Source organism: Panicum virgatum, chromosome 6K (assembly GCF_016808335.1).
Source record: "Panicum virgatum strain AP13 chromosome 6K, P.virgatum_v5, whole genome shotgun sequence".
NCBI classification, from domain to species: Eukaryota; Viridiplantae; Streptophyta; class Magnoliopsida; order Poales; family Poaceae; genus Panicum; species Panicum virgatum.
In genome coordinates this window covers 5303590-5328459 of record NC_053141.1, presented here as the reverse complement: position 1 = coordinate 5328459, position 24870 = coordinate 5303590, and the positions used below count along the sequence as shown (strand labels likewise).

The following is a 24870-nucleotide window of genomic DNA, read 5'->3' as shown; positions in this document are numbered from 1 at the left end:
AGCACACACGTACACTCACTAGTTTCGCTAAGCTAACTTTGCCACAAATTGAGATCTTAAGAATGGTAGGTTTGTTGGCATTTGTTTCTACTCCCGACCGTCAACTCAGGGGTAGTGTGTGTTTAAAATGTTTTGCAGGCATGAAGAAGCGCTCCCATGAGTTCGAGGCCAAAAGAATTTCAATCAAGATCGTCAACATCGTCGAAACCCGAGAAGGACGCAGCTGTTTTCATCAATTTGAGAACATGTACAGAGATGTACAAGGAAGAAAAAGTTGATATTCAGAAGCTCCATGAAATTCCCGTTCCAATGCATCCAAGATCAATGAATTTGAAGACCCGTACAAGGAGATATGGCAAGAACATTGGACGTTGCGCGTTCTGAAATTCGTCGGGACAGATTGCAGCGCTGGGATAAAATGGACACAACTCTCTTGTTCGGAATCAATTTTTGGCGAATAAGGACTCGTTGAAAAGGAAAATTCGTGCACTTCGCAATGGAGCAATGTTTCAGTACAGGTTCTGTTCTGGAAATTGAAAAAAAAATTCGTGAAGATGAGGCAGCAATGAGACAACGAGGAATTGAAGGTGGCGACGACGATGAGAAGCAATGATTGGGACCATGACTTAGTACAAGAAGAAGTTGAAGGAAATTGAGGCAACAAAGGTGAAGACACATTGAAGATGATATTCATACACATGAGGGAAGGACTTCAAGAATTTCAAGATGGTCCATCTTCTCCTTCCACGCCTAACATCATGCTAAGCATGGGGGAGGATTTCGTGGACAAGGAAGAAAGATCTCATGGAGTAAGATAATCACGGTTGCCACAAGATGCTTATGATTCTTCTTCCATGCTTAGCACAATGCTTAAGTATGGGGGAGGCCGCGCTACACTTCATTACGAGCATCGAGAAGGACGGTAATTCTTCCTCAACTCTCTCTTTTTCTAAATGATTGTACATATATGCCTTCAACCAAAGATGCAACCTTTGTATATATCTCTCAACCTATCACATGGCTTCTAGGAGGACAACCTAGTTTCATTTTTGTTTTCAATAAGTGTAGGATCACCATCACTTTGTGCTCACCACAATGATACATTTTGGCAATGCCTTATGCTTATGGAAAAATGATGAAAGTTGCTGCTTTGTTTTACCTACGCTATGTTGTATATGACTTGACCATTTGCTCTCAATTAAATGGAATTAAAATGATTAAATACCGGCTCTTTTATTTGTGGAGGTTAAATAACTAAATTCTAAACCCACATATTATATGTTGCTCTTTGATTTAAGTCTACCGATGACCTTACACCTTGTGTTGTTTAATTTGAAAACTTAATTCCTATGCTATCTACATTTGTGAATCTCTTGCAAAGTTCTACCTACCAAAGCCTATACATACACATTCTTTCATGATGAAATCTTTAGATTGTAAACTTATATTTTGATGAGTTGGATTAAGATTGATTTCTTTGGTATGAGACTAAGAAGCTGGTCATTCCGTTTTTTTGTGTAACCTTCTTTCTGCTAGCCTATCTATCCATGCATTGTGAGTTTCCACTTCGGGAATTTTGCAAACCTCGCTGGATATCCACCCTAAACCAAAAATATCTTTTTGTGATTACCTCCTTGACCACAACCCAATTTGAGTATGGGTTATCATTTCGACGGAATCAAAAGAATCAAGGGCACCATATAAAGAAAAGTTTTGGGAGACAAGGCTCCCCGGAGATACTTTGATGCCTAATAGAATCGCGACTTGGCTTTGGGTTTGCTTTGCTCTTGCATGGTTTACCTAGAGTACATCAACTATCGTGTTCTTGTTGTTCGTTACCGATTATCCTCGTGTAGTGACAGTATGCGGGAGGGAAAGGTTTTGATCCTGGAACACACCTTCAAGCGGTTTTACGAAGAAGGTGAATTTGAGATACTTACCCTAGCTAGTTGGTTCTCCCACTATTCATACTCGAGGACGAGCATTCGTTCAAGCATGGGGGGATGGCTGGGTAAGTATTCTATGTTATCAAAAGTTCTAAGGAGCAAAAAGAAAGAAAGAAAAAAAAGAAAAATGAAAAAAGGGGAGAAAAGAAAAAAAAGAGAAGAATAAAATGCTCCTTAGTTCTTTTTGGTTTCATTAATTTTCCAAGTTACTTTGAAGAATTATTCCATACTCAAATCTTCCAACCATGTGCAATCCGATAACGAGAACTTCATTTGTGTCTCAGGATCATCCATTTGCCACTTGCACATGTCCACCTATCTAAATGTGTGTGTTTCATCTTTCCCCCTCTCCAACATTATTTTCCAATGGCCTTTTTGACGAGTCTCAGTAAATCCAATAGATCTCTCTCTTAGTTTGACAATATTTTAGATATAATGTTTTGCTAGGATTATTTTTACCTACCAAGCTCCACATAAGCATTCCACTTTTATATATGAGTAGAATAGGTTGAAAACAATCTAATGTAGGCTTGAGCGACTTGATGAGATGAGTATTTCCATGATCTTTTGCAAGAGAACCTCACTTATGTTTGATATGCATTCTTTTGAAAACTCTTCACGATGAAACAAGGTAAAGGTTTGAAGTTCGCTTAAGTTTGAGAGCATTGCATTTATTAATTATTGTGGCTTGTTCATTAATTGCTAGTCTATCTTCCATAATGAAAAAGTAGCCGGTCAAAACATGAACTTAAATGCTAAATACTTGAGAGAGCAATATGTCTTGTTATATATGACTAAGTGCAGAGAGGACATTGAGGGGCAATGCTGATTTCTTTATAAGCAAAGCTCCTGGACTTACTCGAGGACGAGAAAGGTTTAAGCATGGGGGGAATGTTGGCGCTCCTTAAGTACCCATTTTATCCCTTGTTTATCCTTGATAATGGTATGAATTCAATATCAAAATCACTAACCGTCCTAACCCCGGCCTAATTATTGGTCATTTTCACATATGCACATATGTTTTGGAGGAACTTCGTTTTTGTAGGTTTTTGGCCTATTTTGGAGCATGAAATGACGAGGCCCATGATCGAGCGCTAACACGGAGAAAGACGAAGGCCAAAGCCCAAAGGAAGGACCAAAGCCCATGTTGATTCGAAGCACATTCATGCACATCCATCCTCCAAGAGAGCCCAAAGGACCAAGCCCACGAAGATGAGATCAAGATACTTCGGGATTAAGCAAAGCAAATGAAGATTTAAGGAAGGATTCCCTATCCTTTCCTCGAAGATATCTCTAAGATAACAACGTCCAAAGGGGTGCAATCGTGAAGGACAGAAACTCTAGAAGATGCGAGGAGTCTACACGCCAAAAATGAGACCGAGGCGAACCCGAAAAGGGGTAGGCCGGCCGGCCTAGGCACATGGGGCCGGCCGGCCCAGCCCTTTTCTGAGGCGGTTTGCCTTCCCCTTCGTCCGGTGGCTTCCTCGGCTTATAAATAGCTCGCACCTTATTCAACTCGAGGCATCCATCCAACCAGAACTCGACGAAAACCTAGGGCCAAGACCGGAGGGAGACGACGGCCGCTGCAAGTCTTCGAAGTTGTTTAGGAGATGGCTTAGGCCATCCCTAGCCGCCATGGCCTCCCTACGTGGTTGTGTCATGGTGGAGTTCATGAGCTAGTTGGAGTCGTCAATGGTGTATACGCGGTGGTGGCGATCCAAACGAATCTATTATGTGAGTAATGTCTTCATGTCATCCGATCTATTTAGCGATCATGTCTCTCCTCTTTCGATTTCGTTCTTGCTTTGGGTGCGCTTATTCCTAGATCTATTCTCGAGATAGATTGCATGGGGTGTTCTTGTAGCTATGGTGGCTAGGAGTTCATACCGGATCTACCCAAAGGGGGTTCGACTTGCTTCAGGGTATCCCGTTGAAAGGGGTGGCGTCGTGACAGGCCGTTGCCACTAAGTAGGTTGGGTATCGAGGGATCGGATTGGAGGTTTTGATTTAAAGAGGCTTTGGATGAGATGCATGTTGATCTTACTCGTTTAGCTAGAACTACAACTAGAATGCGTGTGATAGGTTTAGTCATGCCTTCGGTCATGCTTTATCCTTACCGATGTTCATGGATGAGATCAACCTTCGTACATCACTCATATCTATCAAAGGTTCACCTTTTATATGCAATTAATGCTTCATGTTAGGATAGATCCGTTAGATTAGATGGAAAACCCTAGTAAGTTCATTGTCGATCCACGGATTGATAAACCTTGGGGGAATACTCTAAGGGAAAAGCTACCATGAACCATGCGCTTGCGGTATACAAATCGGGGGCGTTAGTGAACGTCAACAATGAGGTAGTAGAAACTCATGATACAAGTATTATTCCTAGCAAGCAACTTAAAGAGGAGCATGACAAGCTACTTGTTAAGCATGATGAATTAAATGTTAAATATGAGGAAGTAGTTGTGCTTAACAAGTCACTTACTTCATGCAACAAGAAGCTCAAGCTTGATTATGCTAACCTAAATATGAAATATCAAGAACTTGACCTTGCCTTTGATGCTTTGGATGAAGAACTTAAAGAATCTCAAAAGAAAGTCATCAAAGTCAATATAGCTACTTCTTGTGATGATCTTGTGGAGTTGCCTCACCCTACTACTTGTCATCATGCTTCTCCTTCTTGTTCAAAGACTAACCATGATAGGGAGAAACGACTTGAGGAGGAGCTTGAAAGCATGACCAAATGCATGTTCAATGTGACAAGAGGAGAATACTTGCACAAGGAGATTCTCTTCCACAATGCAAGGCACTTTGGGACAAATGGACTTGGATCATTTCCCAACCCTCCGGAAAATTGTCCCAAGTCGCCGGAGCTCATGGCATGTTTCAACAAGGAAGTTGGCTCATATTGTCAACATTGTCAAGTCACCGGGCATCACACAAGGGAGTGTCCAATTCTTACTCGTCCACCTCCTACCTTGCCTCCTAATTACAAGTCTCAATTCAATGAAAATCATTTCTTGTTAAGCAAGCTTAAAAGTGGCAAGGTTAAGGCAAAGTTTATTGGCACTCAAATTAAGGGAAAGCTACCACGCCAACTATGGGTTCCTAAAGCTTTAGTAACTCATGTCAAAGGACCCAAACTTGCATGGGTTCCCAAACCTCAAAAGTGATTCATTTGTGTGTAGGTGAACTACAAAGCCGGTGGCAAGCATTGGGTGCTTGATAGCGGATATACACAACACATGGCCGGCTATGTAAAGATGTTCACCTCACTAGATGAAGATGTGGGCGATTATGAACATGTCACATTTGGTGACAACTCAAAAGGAAAAGTGGTAGGTTTGGGTAAGGTAGCCATTACCAAGGATCTCTCTATTTCTAATGTGTTGCTTGTTGAGTCGGTTAGTTTCAATTTGTTATCTATTGCTCAACTTTGTGATTTAGGACTAATATGCACCTTTAGTGATAGTGAGGTTATAGTGACAAGCAAGGAGGACAAGAGTTTAATATTCAAAGGATTTCGACATGGTAACATTTACCTTGTTGACTTCTCATCTAATGATGCAAGCTTGGCGACATGTCTCTTCTCCAAGAACTCCATGGGTTGGCTTTGGCATCGCCGCATTGCTCATATTGGCATGAGCCAACTCAAGAAGGCCTTCAAACGAGGTATGGTGGTTGGTGTTAAAGATGTTACATTTGACAAAAACAAATTGTGTAGTGCTTGTCAAGCCGGGAAGCAATTTGCATCATCACATCCCATGAAGGCTTATTTGTCAACATCAAGAAGCTTGGAGCTACTACACATGGATCTCTTTGGGCCAACCACCTACAAAAGTCTTGGCTGTAATCTCTATTGTCTTGTAATTGTTGATGATTATTCTAGATATACTTAGACTTTCTTTTTAGAGGACAAGAGCAAGACTATGGGGATCTTCAAGATTTTTGTCAAGCAAGCTCAAAATGAATTTGAGTCAAGTGTTGTGAAGGTCCGGAGTGACAATGGCACGGAGTTTAGGAACACTCAAGTAGAAGAGCTTTGCAACGACTTGGGGATCAAGCATGAATTTTCATCAACATACACACCCCAACAAAATGGAGTGGTGGAGAGGAAGAACAAGACATTGATCACTCTTGCAAGAGCAATGTTGGATGACTATGGCATCTCACAAAGATTTTGGGCGGAAGCCATCAACACCGCATGCCATACATCCAACCGAGTTTATCTTCACCGCTTCTTGGGAAAGACACCCTATGAGCTTCTCATTGGGAGGAAGCCCAACATCTCCTACTTCCAGGTGTTTGGTTGCAAATGCTACATCTTCAAGAAAAGGAAGCACCTAGGCAAGTTTGAAAGTAGATGTGATGTTGGTTTTCTTATTGGTTATTCATCAAACTCCAAAGCATATCGAGTATTCAATAGTGCTACAAGCAAGATTGAAGAAACTTGTGATGTGGAGTTTGATGAGACTAATGGCTCCCAAGGGGAAGTTTTCTCTTGTGATGATGTAGGTGATGAACCACTTCGAGTCATGAAGAACATCACTATTGGGCAAGTCAAGCCAAAGGAGGAAGTAGAAGAGCTACAAACCTCATCCACTCAAGTTGAAGGCACTTCCAAGGATGACTCAAAGGATGAAGACAAGTCTACACCATCACATCACCATGATGAGTCATCCGATGAAGAAGATGATGCCTCACCTCCTTTCCATGATGCGCAAGATGAACAAGTGGTTGAAGAACAACTTCCATTTGATGACACGCACATCACAAGTGAACAAGCCCAAGCTCAAGATCAAGATGACGAATCACTAGAAGAATCAACGTCTCAAGCACAAGAGAGGCTTACAAGAACTTCAAGAAATCATCCCATTGACTTGGTCATGGGTAACCCCTCTAGTGGAGTAAGAACTCAAAGACGTCAATATGCCTCTTTTTGTGAACATTACTCGTTTGTTTCTTACTTGGAACCCACAAATATAGATGAAGCTCTTGAGGACCCGGATTGGGTGATAGCCATGCAAGAAGAGCTCAACAACTTCATCCGCAATGAAGTTTGGGTTCTTGAAGAACGTCCTCAAGACAAGAATATCATTGGTACTAAGTGGGTCTTCCGCAACAAACAAGATGAGCATGGTGTAGTGATTCGCAACAAGGCAAGACTTGTGGCAAAGGGCTTTGCACAAGTTGAAGGGTTGGACTTTGGTGAAACATTCGCCCCCGTTGCAAGACTTGAAGCCATTCGTATCCTTTTAGCGTACGCTTCACATCATAACATGAAACTCTTTCAAATGGATGTGAAGAGTGCGTTCTTAAATGGCTTTATTAATGAGTTGGTGATTGTTGAACAACCTCCCGGGTTTGAGGACCCTAGATATCCTAATCATGTCTATAGGTTGTACAAGGCGCTCTACGGGCTCAAGCAAGCGCCAAGGGCTTGGTATGAACGCCTTCGTGACTTCCTTCTCAACAAGGGCTTCAAGATCGGGAGGGTGGATACAACTCTATTCACAAGAATCATCAATGAAGAGCTATTCGTATGTCAAATTTATGTTGATGATATCATTTTTGGTTCAACTAACCCCACTCTTTGCAAAGAATTTAGAGAAATGATGGCTAGGGAATTTGAGATGTCCATGATCGGTGAGCTCAATTTCTTCCTTGGATTTCAAATCAAGCAATTAAAGGAAGGGACCTTCATCCATCAAGAAAAGTATACAAAGGATATTCTCAAGAAATTCAAGATGGATGATTGCAAGCTGATCAAGACTCCAATGCCAACTAATAGACATCTTGACTTGGATGAGGGAGGTAAATCGGTTGACCAAACTCTCTATCGTTCTATGATTGGGTCGCTTCTTTACCTAACCGCATCTAGGCCCGATATCATGTTTAGCGTATGCATGTGTGCCCGCTTTCAAGCTAATCCTAAGGAATCACACATTAGTGCCGTTAAGAGGATCCTTAGAAATCTCAAGCATACGCCTAGCATAGGCTTGTGGTACCCCAAAGGCGCTAGTTTTACACTTTTGGGATACTCGGATTCGGACTTTGCCGGATGCCGTGTGGATCGCAAAAGTACATCGGGTGGGTGCCACTTGCTAGGGCGTTCCTTAGTCTCTTGGTCTTCAAAGAAACAAAATTCTGTGGCCTTGTCAACCGCGGAGGCGGAATATATTGCCGCCGGGGCTTGTTGTGCTCAAATCCTCTACATGAAGCAAAGCCTCTTGGACTATGGTGTAGTATTAGATAGGATCCCGCTCCTTTGTGATAACGAGAGTGCCGTTAAAATTGCTAATAACCCGGTTCAACACTCTCGTACCAAGCACATAGATATTCGCCATCACTTTCTAAGAGATCATGTGGCAAGGAATGATATACTACTTTGTGGTGTTCGCTCCGAAGATCAATTGGCGGATATCTTCACCAAACCTCTAGATGAGAGCACCTTTTGTAGGTTGCGAAGTGAGCTTAACATTTTAGATGCTTCTAACGTCATATAATTGCCTTGTCATATAGATGCATTTAATATGTACATGTGCTAGGGGCTTGTCTAACCTTGTCAAGATAGTGATGAACATGGGTCTTGCATGAGCCGGTGGTCTTGGTTTCGCTCATGGCATGAAGAATGGTTCATCATGAAGAAGCTTGCCGAGGGTTCAAACTTGACAAGATAGATTTAAATTTTTGCAATGCATGTGCTTGTCATATAGAATGAGATAGATTTAAATTTTTGCAATGCATGTGCTTGTCATATAGAATGCATCCATGTTTAATTTCTAGCTTTACATTGGCATTGCATCACGTTAGTAGCATCACAAGGGAGCAAATCACACTTCGAGAAAGATATTCATGCTAAATATGATATATCATCTCCACAAGAGTGATAAGATCAATATTGTGCTTTCATGCCTATTGAGCCACGTCCTATCGAACTTAAAGTTTCAATCTCTAAGTTCATAGGCAAAGTGGCTCATACATTTGGTTTTTTGTGTTTAAACCTCGCTTGGATCTTTTTTTTTGCCTATGTTTATGTAAAAGCTTGCGAGCACTTAGTATGAGTGTTTGAGGGGTGAGGTTGTCTCTCGAAAATGGTCCAAATTGAGTGTTTATGGCTTTGGTTTTAAAATTTTGGATCAGAAGTAGAGTTTGTAGTTCAGCAGAAATTTTCCTTAACCACCGGTTAAACCGATGCCCTGTTTTTACCTTGCATCGGTTCAACCGGTGCTTAAAGTCTTCATGGCTCGGTTTCTGCATCATCTCTGGAACAACCTCCGTCCATTACACCGATGGTCACCGGTGCATCCGATGGTTGGCGGATGAACCGACGCCTTTGCATCGGTTCAACCGGTGCTACTGCGTGGAGTCTTGGCCCTTGCAGCGTCTCTGGACCTTACTCCTGCCAATGCACCGACGCCCGTCGGATGTTCCGGTGCCTCATTAGCGGATCTTCCGGTGCCACTGTTGACCACGTTTTCATCTCAGTCAGATCTGGTCAAAGTTACACCGGTGATTACACCGATGCTCTTTTCTCTGAACCATCGGATCTTCCGGTGCTTAGGGTTGGCGGGCCCGTCGGATGTTCCGGTGCCTCATTAGCGGATCTTCCGGTGCCACTGTTGACCACGTTTTCATCTCAGTCAGATCTAGTCAAAGTTACACCGGTGATTACACCGATGCTCTTTTCTCTGAACCATCGGATCTTCCGGTGCTTAGGGTTGGCGGGCCCGCTCGTTCTGTTTTCACTTAACCCTTCCGCGGGCCCCATGCGTCATCTTCACACGGTTTTTCTTCCTCCCACCCTACACCCGCGCCCGTACGCCGCTCCGCCGCCGCCACTCCTGCGCCGCCCCTCCGCCGCCGCTCACGCACCGCCTGCGCACTGCTCCTCTAACGCCGCCGCGCCCACTCACGCGCCGCGCTTGCGCCTGTGCCACGACTGCGTTGCCCTGCGCTGCCCTGCTCCGCGCGCCGCCGCCGTCCACAATCCCCAGCGCCGCCGCCACCAGCACCAGCACCAGTAGCACCACGCCGCTCCACGCCGTGCACCTCCTTCCTCCTCTGGATCTCCTAGAGCACAGGGAACCAAGCGCACAGTGCCCCTTCCACCTTGTGCTCATCTGCACTTAAGGTGTTCGACAGATTGTCTCTAAGACAATTTGTGTCGTTTCTGTCGGTTTTTCCTCGCTTGATCTATCAGGGTATGAACTTAACCTCCTCAGCATGTGTTGTATCTTAGATTTCTTATCCTTTACACACATGTTTCCCTATATCCTTGCCTTACTCACTCACATACTAATTGGATCACTCACATCTAATCTCGTCACTTCAATAAGTCCTTTTAAAGTGTTAGTGAAGTTGTTATCCACTAGATCTCACCATGTTAGGCTCATATCATTCCATGCTATGACAGATGGCTGGTGACAAGAAGGGCAAGGGTAAGATGGTAGTGCAGAAGAAGAAGAAGCGTACCCGTGAGGACCGCGAGCGAGAGCAAGCAGAGGCAGTTGCAGATGCAGCAGATAGGCAGGGATCGCTCAGGATCAGGGATCCTCAGGTTCAGGGGGAGCCAAAGCAGCAGTTATGTCACTCAGGACGTACTCAGACAGCTCAGACCTCACCTGAGTCCCGCTCTCGTCCACGGACTCGAGGTGGTGCCTCTCAGAGGGGAGCAGGCCATGCACAGCAGCAGCACACCAGCAGTGGCACTCAGACAGGAGGTCAGGACAGTGGTGAGGAGCTGCCCGAGGTTGAGTTGTTTGATCTCAGGGGTATTCCAGGACCTAGGGTCAAGAGACTGCGATATGTCACCCCGGAGCAGTGGTTTCCCGAGCATAGAGACGTTGGAGTTGATCGTCGCTTTCACACTCTACTCCAGGAGTCTTTTTACCACACCTACTGCCAGTTGGATATCAAGATCAGTGAGCACAAGATGCTCCATTGGGTAGCTATGCGAGTAGCAGCAGGTGGGACTCCAGTGCTTCCTCTCTTCGAGAGATATGTTGGTTTGCCTGCTCTACTCAGTGAGAGGTCCAGGTACATTCGAGAGTGGGTTCGAGTCTTCTACGCCACTCTGTTTATTGAGGAGGACCAGTAGTTTATCGACTTCATGTTCCAGGAGAGGCACTATCGTTTGACCCGAGCTCGACTGGCTACCCTCCTTGGAGTTCAGATTGCCGAGGAGCCACACTTCGTGCACTATCAGGCTTATGGCAGCACGGTGCCTCCTCGTCGTCCTCATGAGTCTCACGTCCCATCTGACGAGGAGATCAGTGTTCTCTTTCAGCAGCCCTTCCTGCCTGGCACACCGAGGACTCCGGACAGGCTGACTCCCATGGCACACTCTATCCACCTAGCTCTGAGGAAGAGTCTGCTATTCCAGATTGGGTACAACGAGGGGATTACAGCTCTGCAGCAGTGGCTCTTACTATACATCATGACAGGTCGTGACTTTGACCTTGTCGACTTCTTCATCTGCGAGCTAGAGGACGTGATCATGGATGGGATGACTGTTCACCGTCGTCACCCCTTCGCTCATTGGATCTGCTGGATTCTGGCTCAGCTAAGTCAGAATGAACATATGGATGAGCTGGAGCAGTCAAGGACACACTTTAGTTTTTACTCACCTGCTACTCCTCGAGATGGTCGTCGTGGCTCGAGAGGCCAGCGCCGAGCACAGCGGGTTCTGGATGAGCATTCCTTGGCTGAGGGCAGAGTTGCAGACGATCCGACAGCAGCCGAGGACGCTTCACTAGCAGCAGCAGAGGCCCAGCTCCCACACTACCTGATCACAGATTCAGAGGACTCGGAGGATGACGAGGATTTCATTCCCACTATTACTGTTCCTCGAGGTGCTCATGATGATGAGGCAGGATCCTCCGGTGCAGCACGAGCCCCTGCTCCTCCAGTTACCACTGCACAGGTCACACAGCTAGACTCTCTTGCAGCGATACTTACTCGGCTCTCTAACCAGCAGGACCGGTTTGCTGCAGCTCAGCTGAGCATGCAAGCCGAGCAGGCTCGCCAGCAGGAGGCCCAGACACTTGTTCTTGAGGGCATTCGGCAGCAGCAGGACACCATGAGGTTACAGCTTCAGCAGCAGTCCCAGATCCAGCAGCAGATGTTCACATTCTTCTCGGGTTGCTTCGGTCAGCTATACCGTCACACTGGACTGCCTGAGCCTCAGCTCCCCACACCCCAGCAGCTCCAGTTTGACCCCACAGCTCCTGCTCCACCCGTTGGCGGTTTTGTGCATACACCCTTGGCGTCATTCCCGATGTCACCCTTTCTTCAGACCAGGTTGTTTGCCAGTCCTGCTCATACTTCTACCGCTGCTCCGGCTCTTGCTCCACAGCCTAGTATCTGGACCGCCGAGCAGCGTGCAGAGTTCCTCAGACTGCAGTAGGTTCTGCATCAGTTACAGCACCCTTCAGCTCAGTCACTCACGTTTGACTCACCTTCTCAGCCTGAGGTACTCCGTCCATCCATCGTGCGCCCCACTCAGCCAGACCTAACTCCCGTCATGTCTGCTCCTCCGACGGACTCCATGATCGTCGCCGAGCCAGCTTCTACCGCTACCCCAGCTACTTCTACTGCTCCGACGACTCCAGTCAAGCAGAAGTCTTCTTCGGTCGACGACGATTGGACGGACCCAGCCGGAAGACCCCGCCTTCTCCAGCTCAGGATTAGATCGCCTTTCTTTTTGGTGCTTTGTTGCCAAAGGGGGAGATAGATAGGGGGAGTAGAGATAGGGGGAGCTTGGTGGTTTGTGGAGTGATTGGATCTTCATGGTTTTTGTGTATGGACATGTTATTTGGATATTGTGTATGCTCTGTGTTGACATGTCCCTACATGTGCTTTATTTCGAGTAATGCATGCTTGTTTGTCGCTTTCAATTTCATATCTTGTGTATCTCTACTTTGTGTTGTCATCAATCACCAAAAAGGGGGAGATTGAAGTGCATCTAGGCCGATAGATGCTAATGGTAAGTTTCAGTGATTAATGACAACCGTATGCGACTAACGTATGTTTTGAAGGAAATATTAATGATTAGTTAAGTCTCATATGGAATGAGAAAAGAGACCCCTCAATTCGGAACAACCATGCGTGCCAAGGACTCTTTTTCAAAGATTAAGGACCTTTCTAGTCTCAAGTGTCACAAGGAGATGAAGGACACTTGATTTAGATAGGGTTTATAGTTTTTAGTTCTTGACCGTACTATTAAGAGGGGTTCATGAGTTAGTAGCTTGATCAAAATTGAGTTGGCCTTAGAAATCATGCACACTCGCTCAAAAACAGCCCAAGATGGTCAATAGAAGTCAACACAACACTTGGAAGAAGAAACAATCAAAGTCACGGTCGAATCCAAGTCAACTCAGCTGAAAACAAAGAAAAAACAGCAGCACCGGTTAAACCGGTGCCCCTAGCATCGGAGCATCCGATGCTTGCCGGAAGTTCCGACGCCCTGTCGGACTATCTCTCTGGATGCCAGCAGATATCAAATCAGAAATCCCTATAGCACCGGTTGAATCGACGGTTCAAAATCAAAGCACCGGTGCATTAGATGTGCCTTGTTCCAGAGAGCGTGTTTTGGTGGACTTCAACTTCTCTTCAGCACCGGTTGAACCGACGGTTCAGAATCAAAGCACCGGTGCATTAGACGTCCTATGTTCCAGAGAGCTTGTTTGTGTTGGTCAGTGAAACTCTTCAGCACCGGTTGAACCGATGCCCCTACGGAGCATGCACCGGTGCATTGACGCAAGCCTGGATACTGTGTCAGAACTCCAACGGCTACAATTTGGACACAGAGAGACCGGTTGAACCGACGCCTCAAATCTGACACCCATCGGTTCTTCCGATGCTCACGGTTTTTCTGCAGTGGACTTCCAACGGCTATGTAACTCTCTCCACTCTATATAAGGGCACCCCATGGCTCATTTCAGTTGCCTTTGACACCCTGAATACTTGAGGCCACCCTTGAGAAGAAGAGAAAGTGCTTTGAGCAAACAAGAGAAGATCTAGCATTTTGTTTGTGCTTCAACCTTGAAGAATCCATCCTTTGCAAGTGTAGCAAGTGTGCTTGAGCTAGGGCCAACTGAGTGTAGGTCAAGTGAAGGCTTAGGAGCTTGTTACTCTTGGTGTTTGACGGCACCTAGCCGGTCTTGGTGATCGGGAGGTTCTTGGTGAGCTCTTGGTGTTTGTGGGAGCCCCAAGACAAGAAGATTGTACACGGTGTGAAGCTCGCCGTTCCGGAGATGGAGAAAGAGCATTCTTAGTGATCACTTGCTCCTTGGTGAAGCAAGGGAGCTATACCCTTGTGTGGGTGCTCCAACGTGGATTAGGGGGGAGCGTCAACTCCTCGATACCACGGGAAAAAATCCGGTTGTCTCGTGTCTCTCACTTTTATTTCAAGCAAGTAAATCCTTTTGTTGTTACTCTTGTCTTTGATTGCTTGTAGTTTGACTAGGACAACTTGCATGGTAGTGTGATCTTTTGCTTAGGTTTTGATCTTGCTAGTGTGATATCTTTTAAGCAACATGATCATGATAGTGTGTTTACCTACCTAAGGACCTTGTGCTAGCATGCTCTAGTGACTAGGTTTCAAATTTATAGATTGGGCAATACTAGTCTAGGTTAAGGACTTGATAGAAATTTGAAAAAGTCCCGATTCAACCCCCCCTTCTTGGGCCACGATCCTTACAGAAGTTCAACTCCCCCATCATCGACATCTCAAACTCCCTACTCATAGTATCTGCAAACTTGGCAACAAGAGCATGAGACGAACCACCAAAGATGATATCATCCACGTAAATCTGAACAATTAGAGTATTATGGCTTTGGTTTTAAAATTTTGGATCAGAAGTAGAGTTTGTAGTTCAGCAGAAATTTTCCTTAACCACCGGTTAAACCGATGCCCTGTTTTTACCTTGCATCGGTTCAACCGGTGCTTAAAGTCTTCATGGCTCGGTTTCTGCATCATCTCTGGAACAACCTCCGTCCATTACACCGATGGTCACCGGTGCATCCGATGGTTGGCGGATGAACCGACGCCTTTGCATCGGTTCAACCGGTGCTACTGCGTGGAGTCTTGGCCCTTGCAGCGTCTCTGGACCTTACTCCTGCCAATGCACCGACGCCCGTCGGATGTTCCGGTGCCTCATTAGCGGATCTTCCGGTGCCACTGTTGACCACGTTTTCATCTCAGTCAGATCTGGTCAAAGTTACACCGGTGATTACACCGATGCTCTTTTCTCTGAACCATCGGATCTTCCGGTGCTTAGGGTTGGCGGGCCCGTCGGATGTTCCGGTGCCTCATTAGCGGATCTTCCGGTGCCACTGTTGACCACGTTTTCATCTCAGTCAGATCTAGTCAAAGTTACACCGGTGATTACACCGATGCTCTTTTCTCTGAACCATCGGATCTTCCGGTGCTTAGGGTTGGCGGGCCCGCTCGTTCTGTTTTCACTTAACCCTTCCGCGGGCCCCATGCGTCATCTTCACACGGTTTTTCTTCCTCCCACCCTGCACCCGCGCCCGTACGCCGCTCCGCCGCCGCCACTCCTGCGCCGCCCCTCCGCCGCCGCTCACGCACCGCCTGCGCACTGCTCCTCTAACGCCGCCGCGCCCACTCACGCGCCGCGCTTGCGCCTGTGCCACGACTGCGTTGCCCTGCGCCGCCCTGCTCCGCGCGCCGCCGCCGTCCACAATCCCCAGCGCCGCCGCCACCAGCACCAGCACCAGCAGCACCACGCCGCTCCACGCCGTGCACCTCCTTCCTCCTCTGGATCTCCTAGAGCACAGGGAACCAAGCGCACAGTGCCCCTTCCACCTTGTGCTCATCTGCACTTAAGGTGTTCGACAGATTGTCTCTAAGACAATTTGTGTCGTTTCTGTCGGTTTTTCCTCGCTTGATCTATCAGGGTATGAACTTAACCTCCTCAACATGTGTTGTATCTTAGATTTCTTATCCTTTACACACATGTTTCCCTATATCCTTGCCTTACTCACTCACATACTAATTGGATCACTCACATCTAATCTCGTCACTTCAATAAGTCCTTTTAAAGTGTTAGTGAAGTTGTTATCCACTAGATCTCACCATGTTAGGCTCATATCATTCCATGCTATGACAGATGGCTGGTGACAAGAAGGGCAAGGGTAAGATGGTAGTGCAGAAGAAGAAGAAGCGTACCCGTGAGGACCGCGAGCGAGAGCAAGCAGAGGCAGTTGCAGATGCAGCAGATAGGCAGGGATCGCTCAGGATCAGGGATCCTCAGGTTCAGGGGGAGCCAAAGCAGCAGTTATGTCACTCAGGACGTACTCAGACAGCTCAGACCTCACCTGAGTCCCGCTCTCGTCCACGGACTCGAGGTGGTGCCTCTCAGAGGGGAGCAGGCCATGCACAGCAGCAGCACACCAGCAGTGGCACTCAGACAGGAGGTCAGGACAGTGGTGAGGAGCTGCCCGAGGTTGAGTTGTTTGATCTCAGGGGTATTCCAGGACCTAGGGTCAAGAGACTGCGATATGTCACCCCGGAGCAGTGGTTTCCCGAGCATAGAGACGTTGGAGTTGATCGTCGCTTTCACACTCTACTCCAGGAGTCTTTTTACCACACCTACTGCCAGTTGGATATCAAGATCAGTGAGCACAAGATGCTCCATTGGGTAGCTATGCGAGTAGCAGCAGGTGGGACTCCAGTGCTTCCTCTCTTCGAGAGATATGTTGGTTTGCCTGCTCTACTCAGTGAGAGGTCCAGGTACATTCGAGAGTGGGTTCGAGTCTTCTACGCCACTCTGTTTATTGAGGAGGACCAGTAGTTTATCGACTTCATGTTCCAGGAGAGGCACTATCGTTTGACCCGAGCTCGACTGGCTACCCTCCTTGGAGTTCAGATTGCCGAGGAGCCACACTTCGTGCACTATCAGGCTTATGGCAGCACGGTGCCTCCTCGTCGTCCTCATGAGTCTCACGTCCCATCTGACGAGGAGATCAGTGTTCTCTTTCAGCAGCCCTTCCTGCCTGGCACACCGAGGACTCCGGACAGGCTGACTCCCATGGCACACTCTATCCACCTAGCTCTGAGGAAGAGTCTGCTATTCCAGATTGGGTACAACGAGGGGATTACAGCTCTGCAGCAGTGGCTCTTACTATACATCATGACAGGTCGTGACTTTGACCTTGTCGACTTCTTCATCTGCGAGCTAGAGGACGTGATCATGGATGGGATGACTGTTCACCGTCGTCACCCCTTCGCTCATTGGATCTGCTGGATTCTGGCTCAGCTAAGTCAGAATGAACATATGGATGAGCTGGAGCAGTCAAGGACACACTTTAGTTTTTACTCACCTGCTACTCCTCGAGATGGTCGTCGTGGCTCGAGAGGCCAGCGCCGAGCACAGCGGGTTCTGGATGAGCATTCCTTGGCTGAGGGCAGAGTTGCAGACGATCCGACAGCAGCCGAGGACGCTTCACTAGCAGCAGCAGAGGCCCAGCTCCCACACTACCTGATCACAGATTCAGAGGACTCGGAGGATGACGAGGATTTCATTCCCACTATTACTGTTCCTCGAGGTGCTCATGATGATGAGGCAGGATCCTCCGGTGCAGCACGAGCCCCTGCTCCTCCAGTTACCACTGCACAGGTCACACAGCTAGACTCTCTTGCAGCGATACTTACTCGGCTCTCTAACCAGCAGGACCGGTTTGCTGCAGCTCAGCTGAGCATGCAAGCCGAGCAGGCTCGCCAGCAGGAGGCCCAGACACTTGTTCTTGAGGGCATTCGGCAGCAGCAGGACACCATGAGGTTACAGCTTCAGCAGCAGTCCCAGATCCAGCAGCAGATGTTCACATTCTTCTCGGGTTGCTTCGGTCAGCTATACCGTCACACTGGACTGCCTGAGCCTCAGCTCCCCACACCCCAGCAGCTCCAGTTTGACCCCACAGCTCCTGCTCCACCCGTTGGCGGTTTTGTGCATACACCCTTGGCGTCATTCCCGATGTCACCCTTTCTTCAGACCAGGTTGTTTGCCAGTCCTGCTCATACTTCTACCGCTGCTCCGGCTCTTGCTCCACAGCCTAGTATCTGGACCGCCGAGCAGCGTGCAGAGTTCCTCAGACTGCAGTAGGTTCTGCATCAGTTACAGCACCCTTCAGCTCAGTCACTCACGTTTGACTCACCTTCTCAGCCTGAGGTACTCCGTCCATCCATCGTGCGCCCCACTCAGCCAGACCTAACTCCCGTCATGTCTGCTCCTCCGACGGACTCCATGATCGTCGCCGAGCCAGCTTCTACCGCTACCCCAGCTACTTCTACTGCTCCGACGACTCCAGTCAAGCAGAAGTCTTCTTCGGTCGACGACGATTGGACGGACCCAGCCGGAAGACCCCGCCTTCTCCAGCTCAGGATTAGATCGCCTTTCTTTTTGGTGCTTTGTTGCCAAAGGGGGAGATAGATAGGGGGAGTAGAGATAGGGGGAGCTTGGTGGTTTGTGGAGTGATTGGATCTTCATGGTTTTTGTGTATGGACATGTTATTTGGATATTGTGTATGCTCTGTGTTGACATGTCCCTACATGTGCTTTATTTCGAGTAATGCATGCTTGTTTGTCGCTTTCAATTTCATATCTTGTGTATCTCTACTTTGTGTTGTCATCAATCACCAAAAAGGGGGAGATTGAAGTGCATCTAGGCCGATAGATGCTAATGGTAAGTTTCAGTGATTAATGACAACCGTATGCGACTAACGTATGTTTTGAAGGAAATATTAATGATTAGTTAAGTCTCATATGGAATGAGAAAAGAGACCCCTCAATTCGGAACAACCATGCGTGCCAAGGACTCTTTTTCAAAGATTAAGGACCTTTCTAGTCTCAAGTGTCACAAGGAGATGAAGGACACTTGATTTAGATAGGGTTTATAGTTTTTAGTTCTTGACCGTACTATTAAGAGGGGTTCATGAGTTAGTAGCTTGATCAAAATTGAGTTGGCCTTAGAAATCATGCACACTCGCTCAAAAACAGCCCAAGATGGTCAATAGAAGTCAACACAACACTTGGAAGAAGAAACAATCAAAGTCACGGTCGAATCCAAGTCAACTCAGCTGAAAACAAAGAAAAAACAGCAGCACCGGTTAAACCGGTGCCCCTAGCATCGGAGCATCCGATGCTTGCCGGAAGTTCCGACGCCCTGTCGGACTATCTCTCTGGATGCCAGCAGATATCAAATCAGAAATCCCTATAGCACCGGTTGAATCGACGGTTCAAAATCAAAGCACCGGTGCATTAGATGTGCCTTGTTCCAGAGAGCGTGTTTTGGTGGACTTCAACTTCTCTTCAGCACCGGTTGAACCGACGGTTCAGAATCAAAGCACCGGTGCATTAGACGTCCTATGTTCCAGAGAGCTTGTTTGTGTTGGTCAGTGAAACTCTTCAGCACCGGTTGAACCGATGCCCCTACGGAGCATGCACCGGTGCATTGACGCAAGCCTGGATACTGTGTCAGAACTCCAACGGCTACAATTTGGACACAGAGAGACCGGTTGAACCGACGCCTCAAATCTGACACCCATCGGTTCTTCCGATGCTCACGGTTTTTCTGCAGTGGACTTCCAACGGCTATGTAACTCTCTCCACTCTATATAAGGGCACCCCATGGCTCATTTCAGTTGCCTTTGACACCCTGAATACTTGAGGCCACCCTTGAGAAGAAGAGAAAGTGCTTTGAGCAAACAAGAGAAGATCTAGCATTTTGTTTGTGCTTCAACCTTGAAGAATCCATCCTTTGCAAGTGTAGCAAGTGTGCTTGAGCTAGGGCCAACTGAGTGTAGGTCAAGTGAAGGCTTAGGAGCTTGTTACTCTTGGTGTTTGACGGCACCTAGCCGGTCTTGGTGATCGGGAGGTTCTTGGTGAGCTCTTGGTGTTTGTGGGAGCCCCAAGACAAGAAGATTGTACACGGTGTGAAGCTCGCCGTTCCGGAGATGGAGAAAGAGCATTCTTAGTGATCACTTGCTCCTTGGTGAAGCAAGGGAGCTATACCCTTGTGTGGGTGCTCCAACGTGGATTAGGGGGGAGCGTCAACTCCTCGATACCACGGGAAAAAATCCGGTTGTCTCGTGTCTCTCACTTTTATTTCAAGCAAGTAAATCCTTTTGTTGTTACTCTTGTCTTTGATTGCTTGTAGTTTGACTAGGACAACTTGCATGGTAGTGTGATCTTTTGCTTAGGTTTTGATCTTGCTAGTGTGATATCTTTTAAGCAACATGATCATGATAGTGTGTTTACCTACCTAAGGACCTTGTGCTAGCATGCTCTAGTGACTAGGTTTCAAATTTATAGATTGGGCAATACTAGTCTAGGTTAAGGACTTGATAGAAATTTGAAAAAGTCCCGATTCAACCCCCCCTTCTTGGGCCACGATCCTTACAGAAGTTCAACTCCCCCATCATCGACATCTCAAACTCCCTACTCATAGTATCTGCAAACTTGGCAACAAGAGCATGAGACGAACCACCAAAGATGATATCATCCACGTAAATCTGAACAATTAGAGTATTATTGCCTTGCTTGAGGAGAAAGAGAGTTTTATCAACCGACCCCATTTCAAAGCCCTATTCAAGAAAAAATGTTTTCAAATGAGCATACCAAGCTTGAGGGGCTTGTTTCAAATCATAAAGAGCCTTTTGAAGCTTGAAAACATGGTCGGGATGTTTGGGATTTTCAAAACCTAGGGGCTGCCTAAAATAAACCTCTTTCTCGATAAAACCATTCAAAAAAGCACTTTTGACATCCTTTTGAAAAAGCTTAAACCTTTCGAAGCAGCAAAAGCAAGAAGAAGCATGGCTTCCAAATAGACAACAGGATCAAAGGTTTCTTCATAATTTATCCCTTCTTTTTGGCAAAACCCCTGAGCAACCAACATCGCTTTGTTTCAAACAACCAAACCATTTTTGCCCTGTTTGTTTTTGAAAACCCACTTGGTTCCTATAGGATGACAGTTTGGAGGAGGATCAACCAAAACCCAAACCCAGTTTCTTTCAAAATTTTCCAACTCCTCATGCATGTCATTTACCCAATTCGGATCAGAAAGAGTGTGTCCAACATCTCGGAATTCAAAAGAGGCGAAAAAAGTAGAATGCGCAAAATGAGAGATCTGCCGAGTACTATGCCTAGTAGTGCATTCATGTAGGTTACCGATCATTTGTTGAGGTGGATGGCGTCGCTGAATGTGTCGTGGAGCCTGACACTCTGAGGTAGCCTCCCCCTCAACTTCAGCTGGTTCTTCCTGGATTTCTTCTTCAACTTGGTCATGTAAGGGTTCATGTTGATGTCCTGGTGTAGTGGATGTAGTGTCTGGACCATCAACAAAAGTAGTCGAAGTAGAATGTACAAGTGGATCAGCTAGAACGTGATCGGCCCCATCTTCTGCATACTCTTCCTCTTCCTCAAATATGTCTTGTCTCAACTCCTGTTCATCTGCACACTCAAAAGCAGGGGTTGTGCAAGGCATAGTTTCATCGAATGTAACCTCACAAGTTTCTACGACCCGGTTAGTCTCAAGATTCAAAACACGATAAGCACGACTATGAGGCGCATAACAAAGAAAGATTCCATCCGAAGAATGAGATTCAAATTTATCCAAATTGCCTTGTTTCAAGATAAAACACCGGCACCCGAAAGCTCTCAAGTGACTTACCTTAGGTGCACGACGATGCATAAGCTCATAAGATGTTTTCTTCAACAAAGCACGCAAGAGAATCTGGTTCGAAATGTAACAAGCATTATTGACCATGGCTTGGATTAGAAAGCATGGTCAATATGATTCCTTAGAGAATCTGGTTCTCCTCTAAGGACGACCACCACGCGGGGGAAAGCATGGTCCGTCAAACCTCGGAGGTCCAAAGCTACGGCCGTGACCCCCAAAACCATATTGACCATGGCTTGGATCACGCCTAGCGCCCTCACGTCTCTCTCCTTCATGTCTATGCTGATCTCTCTTAGCACCACTCAGAGGAGGAAACTGCGAAGGTAGCAAAACTCAGCTAGGTGACCATCTCTTCCACAGTGTTCACAGTGAAACCTCACTCTCTCAGGCTGTGGGTTCACTCTGGGTTTAGACTTCTTGGTCTGTGGGTCAGGAAAAGTGAAAGCTTTTGAGTCACCGGCTAGCTAAGGCTTTGATTGGAAGGGAGGGCTGTTCTTAGCATCTGAGGTAGTGCCACTCGGAATCCACACAGTGGGTCTAGGCATTCTCTGAGGCTTTGGATGTTCATGGGCAATGTCTGGGAGAGTATCAAGCTTGTTCTTTAGGTGATTTGATTTCTCTACCAAAACAGGTTTCTTTGGGGTTTTTGGAGGTGGTTCAGTGTATACACCATCTTTGGTAGGGATAGGCTTGGAAGTGGAAGCTTGGGTGTCACTCTTCTCAGCACACTCACCGACAAGCCCATAAACCCAATGATGAATCAAATGCTCAATGATCTTACCAACCCCAAAACCATCATGATGTTTGAACTCACTGAAAAGCATGCCTACTTGTGCTTCCCTACTAGGCACCCAACTCAAAACAGTTCTCAGATATTCATTTTCCTCCTCAGTAAAAGCTTGGATAGCCCTCAACTAATCCATCTCATCTACTCGGGCTAAGCACAATTTGCACTCTGGAACATTTGATTTCTCAAGTTCTCTAATCTTAGCCCAAGCTTCATCAAGCTTACTCTGGAGAGTGGAACAAGCATCACAAGCAGATAGCAAAAAACGGCTAGCCTTAAGCTCATCCAAAGAAGCCAAAACAACATCTCTTTCTTCTACTAATGCAGCACACTTAGATTGCAAAGCTACTAAGTCAAGCATATGAGTAGTGCATTCAGAACATTCAACAGATACAGACTTAGCAACTTTAGATTGAGCAGCTTTTAATTCATCAAGTTCAGAAACAGCAGACTTAAGCAGCTCAATTTCTTTAGCAGCATTTTCCAAATCAATCTTAAATTGAGGATGCCTAACTTTGGTGTCCTTAATGAGCTTGTTGCGACTATCCAAAGCATGGGTGAGAGCTTTAACCTCAAGAACAAGATCATCATAAGTTCTCACCTCGGACTCATCCTCAGAGTCGCTGCTGTCGTCGTTCTTTTCATCCTTGGAATCATTAGCCATCTGGCAATAGCCGTCGGAGTTCCTATTGGCGGCGAAGTAGCAGAGGTCGTTGAAGTTCTTGCGGGCCTTCTTCTTCTGCTTGATGACGACTTCCTCTTCGCTTGAACTTGAGTTGCTGGAAGTGTCATTAGAAGTAGTAGATTCGTCGTGGTCGCTCATTGTAGCGGCCAAGGCGCGCTGTTTGCGGAACTCCTCCTTGTACTTCTTCTTTTTCTTGTGATCCCCCTTCTTGTGACTCTTCTTTTTCTTGTCAGGGGACTTGGACTTGTACTTGTGGGAGTCATACTTGCCCTTCTCTTTGTTCGGGCGGTCAGCAGCAAAGTGACCCAGCCGGCCACACTCGAAGCAGGTGTTCTTGCTTCTCCACCTCTCCTTGCGGTTGTTGCTGAACCGCTTGATCTTCTTCGCGAACAGCGCGAGCTCATCATCTCCAATTTCCTCTAGCTGCTCCTCTATCACAGAAAGCAAAGCAGACAAAGCAAAGGCACTTGGACTTGAGTTAGCATTAGCAGCCTGTCCAGAACCGGTTACAAGGGCCAAGGAGTTAGGATCCTTCACGTGACCCTCATGTTTGGTTCTGAGTTGAATATCAACCTCAGTTGATTTCAACTTGGAGAAAAGCTCAGTGGTGGAGAGAGTTTCATAACCAACAAACTCGATAATTGCATCAACTTTTGTGCCCCATACACTTCGATCCAAAGAATGCAATAATTTCATTGCCTGATCATGATCAGTATAGGGCAAGACAGTAACATTCGTTTTCATTTTGTTCACAATAGAAACAAAGCGTTGAAAGAGGGCATCAGTGGTCTCGCCGGGAAAATGTGAGAAATTCTCGTACTCACGATGATAGGTCTCGAAGAGACGAGCCTTCACTTAATTTGTACCCTCGTGAAAGTTCTGGAGTGTGGACCAAATCTTATGGGCAAGAACAAGATCCTCCACTCCATCGAACTCAGCGATGTAGGATAGGCTGCGGGACGAGGTGGCCGGCATTGTCGGCGCTTCTGACGGAGAGGTGCGGGAGGAGGACCTGCCGGCGATGCCGTACCTGAAGGCCGTGGTGCTGGAGGGGCTCCGGCGCCACCCATTGGGCCACTACCCGCTCCCGCACGCCGTGAACGAGGACACGACGCTAGACGGGTACCCTGTACCCACCGGAGCGCCGATCAACTTCGCGGTGGGTGACATGGGTCTTGACGAGGAGGTGTGGGACGCAGCCTCGGAGTTCCGGCCGGAGCGGTTCCTGCCCGGCGGGGAAGGGGAGGACGTGGACCTCACGGGGAGCAAGTAAATCAAGATGATGCCTTTCGGCGCTGGGCGGAGGGTCTGCCTCGGCATGGCGCTGGCGCTGCAGCACCTCGAGTACTTCGTGGCCAACCTTGCGAGGGAGTTCGAGTGGTGCGAGGCTGACGGCGAGGAGGCGGACCTCACCGAGAAGCTTGAATTCACCGTCATCATGAAGCAGCTGCTCAAGGCCAGAGCCGTGCCGCTGCGGTCGCCGCCGCCCACCGTCGCCGCTGCTTGATCTATTGTTCATGTTCACTTCAATTCTCTCTAGCTAGCAAGGCAATGGATTGGCAATGAATTGGCAACAGATGGAGTCTGCTTCTGGTTGCTGATTGCTCTAGCTATACATGCCATGGAATTATATGCATGGTATAACCGTATAACCAAAGACAATTAGGTTCATTAAATTTCTCATGTTCTTTTGGGAACATAGGTACAAGCAGTAAGGTAATGCAGCACTAGTAGTGTGCGTGTATTTGT

The 24870-nt window shown here is 47.0% G+C and overlaps 1 pseudogene; it reads left to right on the top strand.

Moving 5' to 3' along the window:
* Positions 1 to 23946: 23946 nt before the first annotated feature.
* Positions 23947 to 24628, top strand: LOC120713161 (annotated as a pseudogene).
* The last annotated feature ends 242 nt before the right edge of the window (positions 24629 to 24870 follow it).